General features: G+C 44.7%; 1 protein-coding gene across 6 annotated transcripts in view; it reads right to left on the bottom strand.

The window, feature by feature from the left end:
• Window positions 1-13497, bottom strand: part of PHACTR2 (phosphatase and actin regulator 2) — a 225049-nt gene that overhangs the window by 54996 nt on the left and 156556 nt on the right. The window lies entirely within an intron of this gene.

The following is a 13497-nucleotide window of genomic DNA, read 5'->3' as shown; positions in this document are numbered from 1 at the left end:
GTCCCACAGAACTCTCTTCCCTCTGGATGCCCTGATCAAAACAGCACCTTGACACAGTACGAAAGGGACAGAGAAGAGGCACAGGGCTCCTTGGGAGAAGCAGAGGCACCTCAGTGGAGTCTGGGTAGACACAACAGGACCAGATGCTGGCCCCCTCTACAATTCTGTCTCTTGTCCTTATAAAACCCTAGAGATGTCCTGAACAACATAATTTCGTGACCCAAACTAGACGCCATTACTCCAAGCCATACCCTGACACATACAAATAGGGCCTACGATAACATTCAGAATACAGTTTGTTTTTTTGCGGGGGGTGACGGGGTAGTGGTGCTCCAGGTAGCCTAAAGCAAGGGCACTTTGAAGAGAGAGGGGGGATGGAGGGGTGTTCTTGGGTTGGGAGTTCTGCATTAAAGCACCGGAAAGTCCTCAGTAAGTGTTTAGTAAGGCCATGAGCCCAAGAATGGCAACACTTAGTCTCTCTTGAAGAGACTGGAATTTGTTTCACTTTCTGATAGCTAGGATTTGTGGATTTCTTTTTTATCCTGGTTGCCAGAAAGGCCAGAGTAAAGTTTCATATTCAGAACAAATTCCATATGACAATTTGTGGGTGAAATCTGTTTCCCCTCCTCAGAGACCTGACTCCCTGTATACTCTACGGACTGCACGTGTGCTCTTTGTTCTAGGTTTTGTCAAACACATTTTTTGACAGAATCGGAATGTAAACCACGAAGGAAACGAATGACCAAGTGAATGCAGGGACAGGGGAAAAATGGTAACGAACATCTTATGAGTCCAAATGGGAACACATGCAGAACCATCCCCTCCTCCTTTACACAACCCTCCCCCTCCCTTACAGAAGGGACAAACAAGAGTTCACTTAGATGCTGGAGATTTCAAAGGACAAAGTTATCTGGTGTGGGGGTGGGAGGGGGCCCGCAGGAGCTGTTCCTTCATGGGAGTTCTTTCCCGTAAAAAGTGCTGTTCTTTCAACACAGCTTCAATTCCTGCAGGGCCTTCGTCAAAGAGGAGGGAAGGCCTGTCCACGGGAAGATAAACAACAACACCCACCACGACACTGTGGGGCGCTGCTGGGGCTGTGCAGGGGGTTGGCAGGACCCGACCACGCAGTCTCCCCAGGACCGTACAAAGCCATTCATGCTTGACTGGGAGGCAGGCCCCGGAGGCCTCTTACAGCCCGGTCTCAGCCCCCCTACTCCTGGGGCCGGGGACAGAGACCGCAGGCTGTGTTGCTAAGAGGGAGGATATAGGTGGCAACCTGGGCCAGGAGGAGGGTCACGCCCCATCCTGGGAAACCAAAGGCACAGCCGATTTAGAATACAGTCATTGTGGCTGGCTAACCCCTTGCTCTTAGGAAACAACTTTCAATTGTGTGCTTCTTCTGCAAAGTGGCTGGAAACACAACATGGCCGTCAGAAGTCCTGGATTCTAGGACCAGAACTTGCACAACTGGTTGCGTGGCATCGGGCAGGCTCCTCAGATTCCGGGGCTTCTGATCCGCTATCGGTAAACTGAGGGACGGAACAATCCCTAGAGGGCGACTTAGCCAGCTCAAACGCCGCGTGATCTTGTGTCACTAATCACGGCTGCTCTGTAATCTCTGCTTGGAGCACCTTGAAAAGCTGTCATTCTCGCTCTCCAAAGTCATCGGAGAGCCCAGAATGCTTCTGCCTTTCTGTCAAGGATTCCAGAGCATGCTTTAATTTTACTTTTAAGTGTTCCGTTGCTTTCATTCTAACGTAATCTCGGCTAAAAATCCCTCCTCTTTCTTCCTTGTAAATCCTAGAGCTTTGAAGCAGCTAGCTTGGCTTCCCGCCAAGACTCAAATCCCACAGCTTTGTTCTTCGGCTCTACCTCCTACCAAGGGGCCTTGATAGGAAAATGCCTTTGGCTATTTGTTTGGTCTTCGGCTGAGCACATTTCTAACACATAAAGCAGACAACTGTGTGCGGGGCCAATGAGGACCAACTGCAGGCGACCGAGCGTGGAAGGTATGCTGTTCGGGCAGTAAGTTCCAACCACCGCTCTCCCAGAAGAACAAGTATTTCACTCTTCATCTTTTAAAATATTTGCCTCCTGTTTATACAGTGCCTGTATGTTTGCAGAGCACATTCACTGGACGCTTTTCATAGGCTCAGAAGGGTTTTGCATTGGAATGAATCTGAGAGTTCATTCTAGTCCAACAGGCCACACAAAGCCAAAGCCATTTCGGGAACATTCCTGAGATGTGCTCACCTGCCTGCAAACATTGGGAGGCAGGACGGGCGCTCTGGCACAGCCTGCTCTAGTTGCCCATCACCCTCACTTTTAGGAAGGTACGCCTCAAAAGGAGTCGAAAGCACCCTAACCAAGCCCACGCTCCCCATAGCTCTAGACCAGACGAAATCCTCTCTGAGGGGAAAGCAGCTTGGGTTGGCGCTGTGCTCACTGAGAGCAAAGCGGGTTACTGAAGCCCCTAGAATCTGATCTCACGTGTTCGTTCCACCAGCTGCTCCTTGATGCTGAAGCACGCACTAATCTTTGCAAGGACAGCCATAACGTTGGGGATCCCTCCTCACAGCTGTGGCAGGACACTTGTCACTGGATGTAGTAGCTGGGTCTGTCCATGGAAGCATTCTCTCCGGTTCAGTAAATGGTTCATGGTTACTTTAACCCAGTTTAAAAAGCATGTGTGATTTTTATACCGAGGTCAAGCAAAACCAGGATTTCGGTTTCACCGTGCACCCGGTGAACTGAAGCTCTGAACAGCCCAAAGCTGATGACAACAGCCCACGTTCTTCTTCTCTAAGACGTGGAGGGTGCATGGCCCTCGTTTTCCTGACTTCATGCCTGTACTCTGGCTTCTCAAGTGTCTGAAAAGGATCAGCCTTCCAAAGACTTCCCATGGCTGTCCATCTCACTTTCAGTAATATCTCACGTCCTTGGCATGGTCTCCAGGTGACCCCTAGCCTGGCCCTCCACGACTGTCTTCTCTCCTTACCACTCCTCCCTCCTGGCTTTCTCTGCCCCAGCCCCTGCTGGGCTGCTTCTCACCCGAGACCCACCCCTGCCTGGTGGCCTTGGTCCTTATCTGGAGTGCCGCCTCTACAGAACCCTCATGGCTCACTCTAGCACTTTCTTCAAGTCCCTGCTCTAAGCTCACCTTATTTTCTGCACACCCAGTGTGGAACAGCTTGCTCCCCTTCTTGTCTTTGTCCATCTTTTTAACCTGCAGAATACGTCATCACCTCCCGACACAGAACCTAGTACTCTGTGTGTCAGCGTGGTCTTGGTGAGAATCAAAACCCGGTTTTGTTTACTGCTGCATCCCCAACAGTGCAGGCTGCTGGCACTCAAAAAATGGGAATTTGTGGAATAAATGGATGAAAGAAAACAGACTGATAATGATAACGGTCTTCTTGTTTTCTGCCACTTCCCAACCTCCGATCGAAGAGAGAGCAAGTGAGGCTTGTGGCAAAGCTCGAAGAACAAGAGCCTTCTGTCGTCTCCTTCCTCTACCCCTTGGCTGGGCCAGCCAAAGGGAAAAGCCTCGGCTCCCTGCCTATGGCTCATCTGAAAAAGTCCCTGTATGCTCCAGAGAAGGGAGGTCATAGTATGTACAGGACACCAGCCAACTCACAGGGTGTAACACACGATTGGGCTCATCATAAATTACAAGTGATTTATGATGTCCTCTGGGCACGGAGCCTGCGCTCGGGAGGGGAGGCCAGGGCCCATGCCGCCAGCTCCTTTCTGCAGATGCACAGCCAGGGTGTTCCAATCCTCTGGAAGTATCTGTGTGAGTAAATCTCACAGTCCACAAACCACTTGTGTTTTCTTTTGGCCAGAAAAGGGTCTCCCAATGCTCAATCCTAACACAGTTTAATGACGGAACAAAATAGGAGAGCAAATAGAAAACGATTAAATAAGCGTGCCATGTTATCTTCCCGGGTCCACGCACTGAATGGCCTCACTATACAACTGCGGCAGGAACAGAGAACGGCTTGTCCCGTGTGGAGAGCGTTCCATAAGCCAGGCTTTGCTTTACCTCTCCTCAACAGCAGTGACAGAAAACAGAAGGCCAAGAAATGGCCTTCTTTTTCAAAGACCTTTCACGGGAGGCGTACCTAAATTGTTTAAAGAAACAACCACCAAAATGCCACCCGACAGGACATTTACAAACCTTCCCAAACATCTCAAGAATGTAAGGCAGAGAAATAAAGCCTACGGCCCCACCTAAAAACCCTCAGGGGTCTGGCCATTTTCGTGTTTATCCACACCACGCCCCTCCTCCCAGACCCGCAGGCTACAGATGCGTCCCCCGAACTCCTCAGCACAGAGCAGCCGAGCTCCACCACCAGTTCCCCTGCACACCGTTCTTCCTCTCGCTGCACTTTTCCTCTCCTTTTGTCACAAGCCCAGCGCTGAAGTCAAACTTCACTTCTTGCCATTTCCTGTACCTCCTGGGCTCCATTCCTTCTTATTATTTCTCCTTTCTAGAATTAGACTATTTCTATCCCCCTTGGGTGAAACTGTCCCTTGAATTTTAGGTTCTTTTCAAACAGCTCCCTGTGTTGGATCTCACTGTTAGTACTGGCAAGAGTGAAGAACTCTTTAGGCTCGCCCTGGCTGGTGTGGCTCAGTGGACTGAGCGCTGGCCTGCAAACCAAAGGGTCGCTGGTTCGATTCCCAATCAGGGCACATACCTGGGCTGTGGGCCAGGTCTCTCGTAGTGGGCACATGAGAGGCAAACACACATTGATATTTCTTTCCCTCTCCTTCTCCTTCCCTTCTCTTCTCTAAAAATAAATAAATAAAATATCTTAAAAAGAGAGAACTCTTTATGCTCCTAAAGTCATTTTAAGTAACTTCTCTGCCTTGGCTTCCTCATCTACAAAATGGTAAGGCCGCTCCCTTTCTGGTTCTTCTGGATATTAAATGAGTTAAAATGAGGGAAGTGTTTAGACTGGCACACAGACTCTGGAAAGCATTCTATAATGTTGTTGGTTATTACTATAATGTTGTTGGTTATTACTATTACTTCTGTCACAGCACTTACTACATTTTTCACTGCTACACGTGTACGCAGTCACACGGCTCTAGTTTGAGAGCTCTGAGGGATGTCATCTCTGTTATTCCATCCTCATAATACCTAAAGGAAGTATTGCAGAGGAGACGTTGTGCACTTAAGAGCATTGGGGAGGGGGCACTGGGACAGAGGGCACGTCTCGTGTTCTTTTCTACTTCTTTTAGCAACAGCCCTCCTGAGCCTTTGAGGAACCACCTTCCCTCTCTCTTGGCCCATGTCAATTGTGTGAGGCTGACCCTACGCCTGGGCTCTAGGGCTCCCGGGCTTATCCAGCTAGAGCTCGGTTACTTCCCTGGCCTTGGTGCTTGGTCCAGAGAAGGGCACATGTCCAAGCTGCACTAATGAGATCAAGGCCCAAGGATTTTGCTGGAACAATAGGAAAGGCAGGCTTTTTCTTTCTTCTGGGGCTGTTAAAACTAGCTGAATATAAGCTTAGAGGTGCTAGTAGTCACTTTGCATGCACAAAGGGAGAGCCCAACTTAAAAACAAAAAGCCACTACAGAGGGACATACACTCAAAAGACAGATCAGATTCTTAGGCATAGCGTCTAAGCGCCTGGATCTAGCCACGCATAGAGGGCGTTGTCTGGCTTTTCAGTTACATGAACCAATGAATTTCCTCTTTGCTAAGCCTGTCATCATCCTTCATCGGAAGCCAAGAGCTCTACTAATTAGAAAAAGGTGTTGGGTAGATGCTCCTTTTAAATGGAAATTTTTTTCCAGCAGAAGTTAAAGATTCTCTAGGTATTCAAGGCAGAAGTATGAAAGAAGAGTTACACAGGCCCTCCTTTTTCCCCTCTAGAGTCTGAAACTTGACCGGGCCTTAAGCAAGAGGAAGACAGAAAGATCTGGGTCCTCCTCTTGGGAAATCAGTGGTGCAACGACCTCAGGCAACCTGATAGCAATCGTCATTCACGTGCTGCTTAGAAAGCGTTTTCATACTTATTTTCTCATCAGTCCTTCCATTGTTCCTGAAAGACAGGCTAAACAATTGTTTTTTAAAAAAGATTTTATTTATTTTTAGAGAGAGGGGAAAGGAGGGAGAAAGAGAGGGAGAGAAACAGCAATGCATGGTTGCCTCTCCCAGCACTCCCACACTGGGGCCTGGCCTGACTGGGAATCTAACCAGTGACCCTTTGGTTCACAGGCCCTCGCTCAATCCACTGAGCTACTCAGCCAGGGCCTAAGAAATTATTTTTATTTCCTTGGAATAGAGATGAATATTGAGATGTACAGGTTTCCAGTCACATACTTAGAACCTGGTTGAGCCCAGATGTGTCCAACCAGAAGCCAACCATGTGTGTTCTCCAACGTGAGATGACAATGACCAAGACTCCAGCTTTCCTAGGAGAGGTATAATGCTTTCCAACCTCCCTTCAAGATGTGACACAGAAGGACAGCTTTTAAAAGTTTAATTTTAAATGGCCAATTTTTAGATGGTAGTACATTCTCACAGTTCAAATGATAAGAGGATACAGTAAAAATTCGGCCTCTCACTCTGTCCCTCTCCCCCCAGCTCCCACCCTGTCCACCACCTATTCAGACTGAACCTCTCCCTTACTCCACAAGCACATAACCACTTTGATTTGTGTCTCGTTAATCTTTCCAGAGTTACTTAGACAAATTAAAAAATTCATTTTAATTTCCCCCTTTTTTCATGAAAGGTAGGATGTTTTTACAGTCTGTTCGGCATCACACTTTTTCATCAATGTATGTAATATTTTTAAAATTTCAGGTCACAGCGAAAGTGGCAGTGGGAGGGGGCAAGAGGCGATGATCTCTGCACCATGCAAACAGCAGCAGCTGAAATCACTGTGTTTCCAGACGGAGTGAGCTGGGAACAGCCCTGGCAGAGCAGCCCCCGGGGACTCGTGGTTGTTACTCCCAAAGGATGCTCAGAACTAGAACAATGGGTAAGTCCCTGATCCCAGATGTGCCTGGAAGTACAAGTAATCTCAGGAGAGTGATCAGAGGCCAAAATCTGCGAGCTACGTGAAACACTGCTTGCTTGTCCTTCCTTCTAGTCTGACTCGAACAAACCCGTGAGAAACACAGAGACACGAGACTGGTGCTTTCGGATCCATCCAGTTGTATGAAAGGTGTCCTTTCCTTGTGTGTTTCCATTTCTTGTTTTTTCACATTAAAAGACAGTAAACCTCCCCTGGCTGGGTGGCGCAGTTGGTTGGAACATCATCCCATGTGCCACAGGGTCACACGTCTGATTTCCGGCCAGGGCACATAGCTAGGTTGCAGGTTTGATCCCTGGCTGGGGCATGTGTGAGAAGCAACCGATCAATATTTCTCTCTCATGCTGATGCTTCTCTCTTTCTTTCTCTCTCTCCCCTTCCTCTCTCTAAAGTCAATGGACATATCCTCAGGTGACGCTTAAAAAAAAAAAAATAGTGAACCCAAGACAGGATGAGACCACAGAAGGGGCGGATGTTTAAAATTATAATGATAATCATCCTCAGAGTAATTACATTCTAACTTCACACTAAGAACAGGCTTGAGAACTGATAGAACAATGAATCTCCACTCTAAGTTGTGAAGAATCTCTTCAACGTACAAGACCAGAAACAGTAACCTTCAGAGAAGAAACTCCTCATTCTGACACGCTTCCTTCCCCATGATCTACTCGCACACCCTGCAGGACGCGACACTGATGAATCGGCAGGGGACTGCATCCCACTTCACCGCCCATCAAGTAGCCCAGTGACAAGTGAGAGGGGATGTGAAAGAAACCTCCGTGAAACCAAACTCTCCTAAATTACGACATTCTCATTCATTTAAACAGCAAATTCTATGGTCCATAATTATAGGTGTCTCAAATTATTCCTATCTTAGGCCAGTTTTTTTGAGGTGGTTAACTGATCATCTTTAACAGCCTATTTTATTTAGTTAACCTATGAATGATACATATGAAAACATCACCAACTCAAATTAATAGGTTTAGGTGTGAGCGCCCAGTCTAAGTAAGACAATTGGGTAGCCATTTTCCAAGTCCAGGTTTATTATTTTCACATACATTTCTAAACACAACAGTTTTCTTAAGATGATTAAAAAGCTTGTCTTCTTGTGTATTTTAAACATTCCCCTTCTCTACCTACCATCTTGCCTACACAGGAGTCTATACAATATTTGTAAAAAAAAAAACCAAAACCCCAAAACAGTGGGTTTTTTTGTAGAACTTGTCCAGGAGGGAATACCTGACACCTGATTCCTGCTTGACCCAGAGGTAAGAGAACCAGAGGTAAGAGAACCAGAGGTAACTGCAACTAGAGTTTATATTTTTCCAAGGCAAAACACACACAAAAAATGCTGGGGCTTTGGGGGGAATGTACCTTTACATCATGCCTGAACTACATTATGTGTAAAGTGTGACGGTGATGCTAACTTTCTGCTTTGACAGAATTTCCCCTTTTCAGGAGTCTCCCTTTCCACTCTGTTTCAAAATTTCTGGTTATGAAAGCGCAATCAGAATCTCATAATTTTTCTTGAAGATTGAAAAAGTTAGAAAATAGGAAATGGATCAGGAAGTACACAGTCTAGTCCTTTTAAGAATACAGCTTGTGTTCAAATTCAGACCTTGCACCTTATTAGCAGGTGCCCGTAGGCAAGCTCCTAACCTCCTCCCTGTCTTTCTCATATGAAGAAAACAGAGGTAGTAAAACCTAACTTGGATGGACAACAGGATGGTTAAAATATCTTGTGAAGTGTTTAACACAAAGTAGAGGCCATATGAGTTTTTCTTCCTCCCCAACTTTCCATCGTCACCTGTCTATACATGTATCTACCCCTTTGGTAATATTCTATTGATATTTTTATCTAAATGTGCTATTGACCTAGAAGGCAGCACAGTATAGGGATTAAGAACGAAAGCTCACACCAGGCTTCTGAGGTTCAAAATGGGCTACGCTGCTCATAAGCCCTGGGAATTAGGACAAGTCATTTAACTTCTCTGTGCCTGTGTTTATCCCTTACTGATATGGGGGTTATCATAGCAACCTGCCTCAAAGAGTAATTGGGAAGATTACAAGCATTTAAAATAGCATTTGACACTTGCTACTTATCATTACTGCTAATATCCACATATCCTGTTCTCACTTCAAGTTAAATCCCAAAGAAAACCTCAAATGAGTAAGAGAAGGAAAAGGTTTTCTAAAAACTTTTATTTAAAGAAAAACTTTACTTCATATGTTGCACAGGTAGCAAATTACACAGAGTATTCAAAAGGAACATTTTCAAACTTCATGGGGCGGTATCTACATTGGACATTTTAGCACTGAACTGAGAATCACAGCAAACAGAAAGGACTCCACAAGGCCAGCAATACGTCAATATCAGACTGAAAATGGGTGGTTAAGTCTTAGTTTGTGTCCACCCGATGCACCCAAGGTTTTCTTTAAAAACAAACTACAGGGGGTGGTGGGGAGAGGAAATGGGGAACTGTTGTTAAGTTTGCAAAGTGAACAGTTCTGCTGATGGTTTGCAGTTCAGTATTAGACATTTAAAAACGGTTAAGAGGATACATTTTATGTGATGTGTTTTCTACCACAATTTTAAAATAAATTAAATTGTAAGACAGTTTTGGACTACATTAATGCTGAGAGAGCCATACATCCAAGCTGAAAAATAGATCATGAGGAATTTTCACAGCACTTTAACCACACGGACACATAATGTGCTCACAGCTTTCCAGTACCCAGTCTTCTCCCCAGCCACACTTTCTGTGCTCTTAGATTTCCCACAGGGGCTCGCGTGCCCTGTCTTATAAAAGGGACTAAGGAAACACTTGCACTTGCGAATAAAGAACTTCAAGAGTATTCGTTTCAAAACCTAGAGAGCCTGGGTTTAGGGAAGCAGTTGAAGAAAACCCAGGCCAGGCCAAAAATAAAATGTTGACACCTAACAAGAAATAAAAATTAAAACTACAGTTTATATTCCACGTGGGAAACAAATCAGGAAAATGTCAAAGCCAAGCGGTCACTTTCCAGGACTTAGCCCTTGGTGATAAAGACCGGATTCGTATCACAGGATGAAAAAAACAAAACAAAACAAAACAAAACCAGCAAGGGAAATAATATGCAAAGGAAATAAAATAATGGACTTTCCTGACATGAGTTCTCTGACACAGGCCAGAAGGAATTCTGTAGTACCCTTAGAAGCTGTTTAAAAGTGGCACCTCTCCAAAGGCAAATGAATTTCGGAAATTATCCACCCAACTAAGGCGTATAAACAATCAGATCCTCTCTTAAAGCAATACAAATGCACATTGTCTCATCCCAATGGAAGCCTTTTTTGTTAAGAAGCTGATGAGAACATCCCTGCCTTCCTCCATATCCTGCTTAGGAAGTGTATGTGGCAAACAAAAAAAGAAATTCAAGTTAACAATTCTATATTTCATTCTAGTGGGTGTGATTCTTTTAAAAATGCCATTTATAATAAGACATCAGCAGTCTAGAGCATCCATGGTTCCTCTGAGAATGTTTCCATACAACGCTCAGTGCAAATGCCTTGACTTTCTGAGTTCACTTGCTTGCCCTAGAGGAACCTGACTCCCCATGGGGCAGGGTGGAGGCCTGAGATTCTAGTCATCTGTATGGCCCCACAAATTTAAACCTACAGCTCAGCGTGGATTAAACAAACAATATCGTATTTTCTAGAATGTCCTGGGAGCAAGAGAGTCTCCATGTAGACATCAGGTTTTATGGACTATGTTCATCTGTAGAAGGTGGGTCCTGAGGGTTTGGCTGTTTATTGTGCAGCTGGCTATTCTAACCCAGTGGTGGAAGGTTTCAATATTTACAAAACCATTAATTTCACTTATGACAAATATATAAAAAGTTAACACTCAAATTATGCTTCCCCATAAATGGGCTTTACCCTTATAATGAATAATAAATGTTCCATAAATAAGATGGTAGGGTCATAATGATTCTTTCCATCTACCCATGTGCAGAAAGATTGAACCAAGAAAAAAATTCACCCTCTTGGGAGAAAAAAAATGAAGAGGAATAGTCTCATTTAATGCATATAGACAAAAATGTGTTTTAACAATATCATGTATATTTAGGAAAATAGAATAAAACAATTTAAGAAAGTATGTGTGATAAAATTATTATATATTATCTCTTTTCTAACACTCATTTGGTCTGGTGAGGTTCAGTTATAAAATACACAGGTACAAAAATGACTGAACTAAACACAACCCCACCCGCCTCTGTTTCAGGTCAGCGATGCCTCCACAATGCCCTTTAACACACTGCCATACAGGGCGGACAGCAGGAGTCACTTCAGCTCATCATCCATTCATAAGGGAATGGGCCCCCAGCCTGTCCATTAAATTTGGTGTAATATTCCTTTTGTCTGTTTTGGCTTTTGAAGATTCCTGAAGGCTCTTAAGCAGTTCTCAATAATACAAACACAGAGGAAGAATTAAAAATATGTATTGTCTTTCTCTTACCTCCCCCCAAATGCCAGCATTTTCCAAGTCAGAAACACCCAATTGCAAACACCCCATCTATGGGAGGGCATAAGGCTCATCAAAAGCCATTCATTCTTTCATTCATTCACTCATTCACTCATTCATTCTAGAAACATTTACTGAATGTTTAACACAAGCCAGGCATGATTCATTCTAGTTGCTTTGGGATTTTTATCAGAGAAGGAAACAAAAACCCTTATTCTCATGGAATTTATAATCTAGTAGGAAGGAGAATCCGATAATAAACAATAGACATAGTCTGTAACTGTTAGAAAGTAAAACGTACTACAGAAATTTTACAAAGTAAGGCAGAAAAAAGAGGAACCGGGAGTGCTGGGGGCCCTACCTCACACCCGCCGGGATGGCAACAACAAAAAAGACAGATAATAACAAGTGCTGCCCAGGGTGTCGAGAAACTGGAACCCTCACACACCGTCGGTGGGAATGTGAGGTCGTGCAGTTGCTCGGGAAAATGGTCTTGGCAGTTCCCCAAAATGTGAAAAAACACTGAGTTATCATGTGACTCAGCAATTCCATTTCTAGGTAGATAACCCAGAGAAGTGAAAACATGTGTCCACACAAAAACTTGCACGCAAATAGTCACAGCGGGCATCATGCATAACGGCCAAAAATAGAACCGACTCAATGCCCGTCACCTGAGGTGAAGATAAACGAAGTGCGATGTATTCAAACGAGACAATCTTAGTCAACAATAAAATGAACTACAGTTCTGATGTACGTTACATGAGCGAACCTTGAAATATCAGGCCAAATAAAGGGAGTCAGTCATGCAAGACCACATATTTATTACATGATTTTATTTACATGAAACAGAGAATAGGCAGATTCCTATAGAGACAGGAAATAGAGCTGGGCTTCTCAGGCGTGATGGCTAATGGGATGGAGTTTCTTTTCAGGATGATGAAAATGTTTAAGGCTGATACTGACAACAGTGGCACAGTTATGACTACTTAAAACCACTGAATCACACACATTCAATGGATGAACTATGTGGTGTATAAATTATATCCCAACAAAGCAAAGAGTGCTGGAGGAGAGAGAGGATGACCGAGTTACACCTAAAATAACACGAACCTACAGTAACTCGGGAATGCACAAAATAAAGCCCAGATGCTCGCGCAGACTCAGGTCAGCGCCCTGGGGCGTGATGCCCAGATGCTGCTGCGTGTGGTCCTGGGGAAGGAGGCTGGAGGGCCCGTCTCACTGCTGGGGGTGCTGCTGCCTCGGTAACTGCTGCTGCAAAACAAATGCTGAACGCTGTCTTTGCTTTTTGCCTCACAAAAGTGAAGCAATGTAAAGCGAATTTTTGAAAACTGGGGGATACCTGTATAATATACAACGGAACACTATGCAGTCTGAAAAAGAAAGAAAATGCTACCACCAGCTGCAACATGAATGGACCTTGAGAATATTATGCCAAGAGAAATAAAACAGTCAGAATAGGACAACTACAATACAACTCCACTTACATGAGGGAAGCATCCAATACAGTGAAATTCATAGAGTTGGAGAAGACAATGATGAACAGAAATGTATCAATAAGCTACCAATAAACTACCACTGGGCAACATTCCCTAGACATGTATAAGATACTTGGTTCCTACTGAAAAGTTCTTATTATTTTAAAAACAAGATGAATTCCTATTCTGGATGTGATTCTAAACAGTACAAATGAGGTTGGTTAAGTGCAATAATGAGAATTTGAGGGCAAGCCACCATGCTACCTCAGCATTAAAAACAGCCAAGAATGGGACCGTGAAGGATGGGCAGACCCACAGGCCACCCGGCAGGCTCCGGGAGAGCAGGGAGCTCAGCAGGTGCGTCCACCACTGTGTCTCCAGCACACACTGCATTAGGGGGTATTCAATCACAACTCACGGAATAACTTGGACAGTTTAGTATGGTTT

Source organism: Phyllostomus hastatus, unplaced genomic scaffold (assembly GCF_019186645.2).
Source record: "Phyllostomus hastatus isolate PE091 unplaced genomic scaffold, TTU_PhHast_1.1 phas_contig_40, whole genome shotgun sequence".
NCBI classification, from domain to species: Eukaryota; Metazoa; Chordata; class Mammalia; order Chiroptera; family Phyllostomidae; genus Phyllostomus; species Phyllostomus hastatus.
This window is presented reverse-complemented; position numbering and strand designations above follow the sequence as displayed.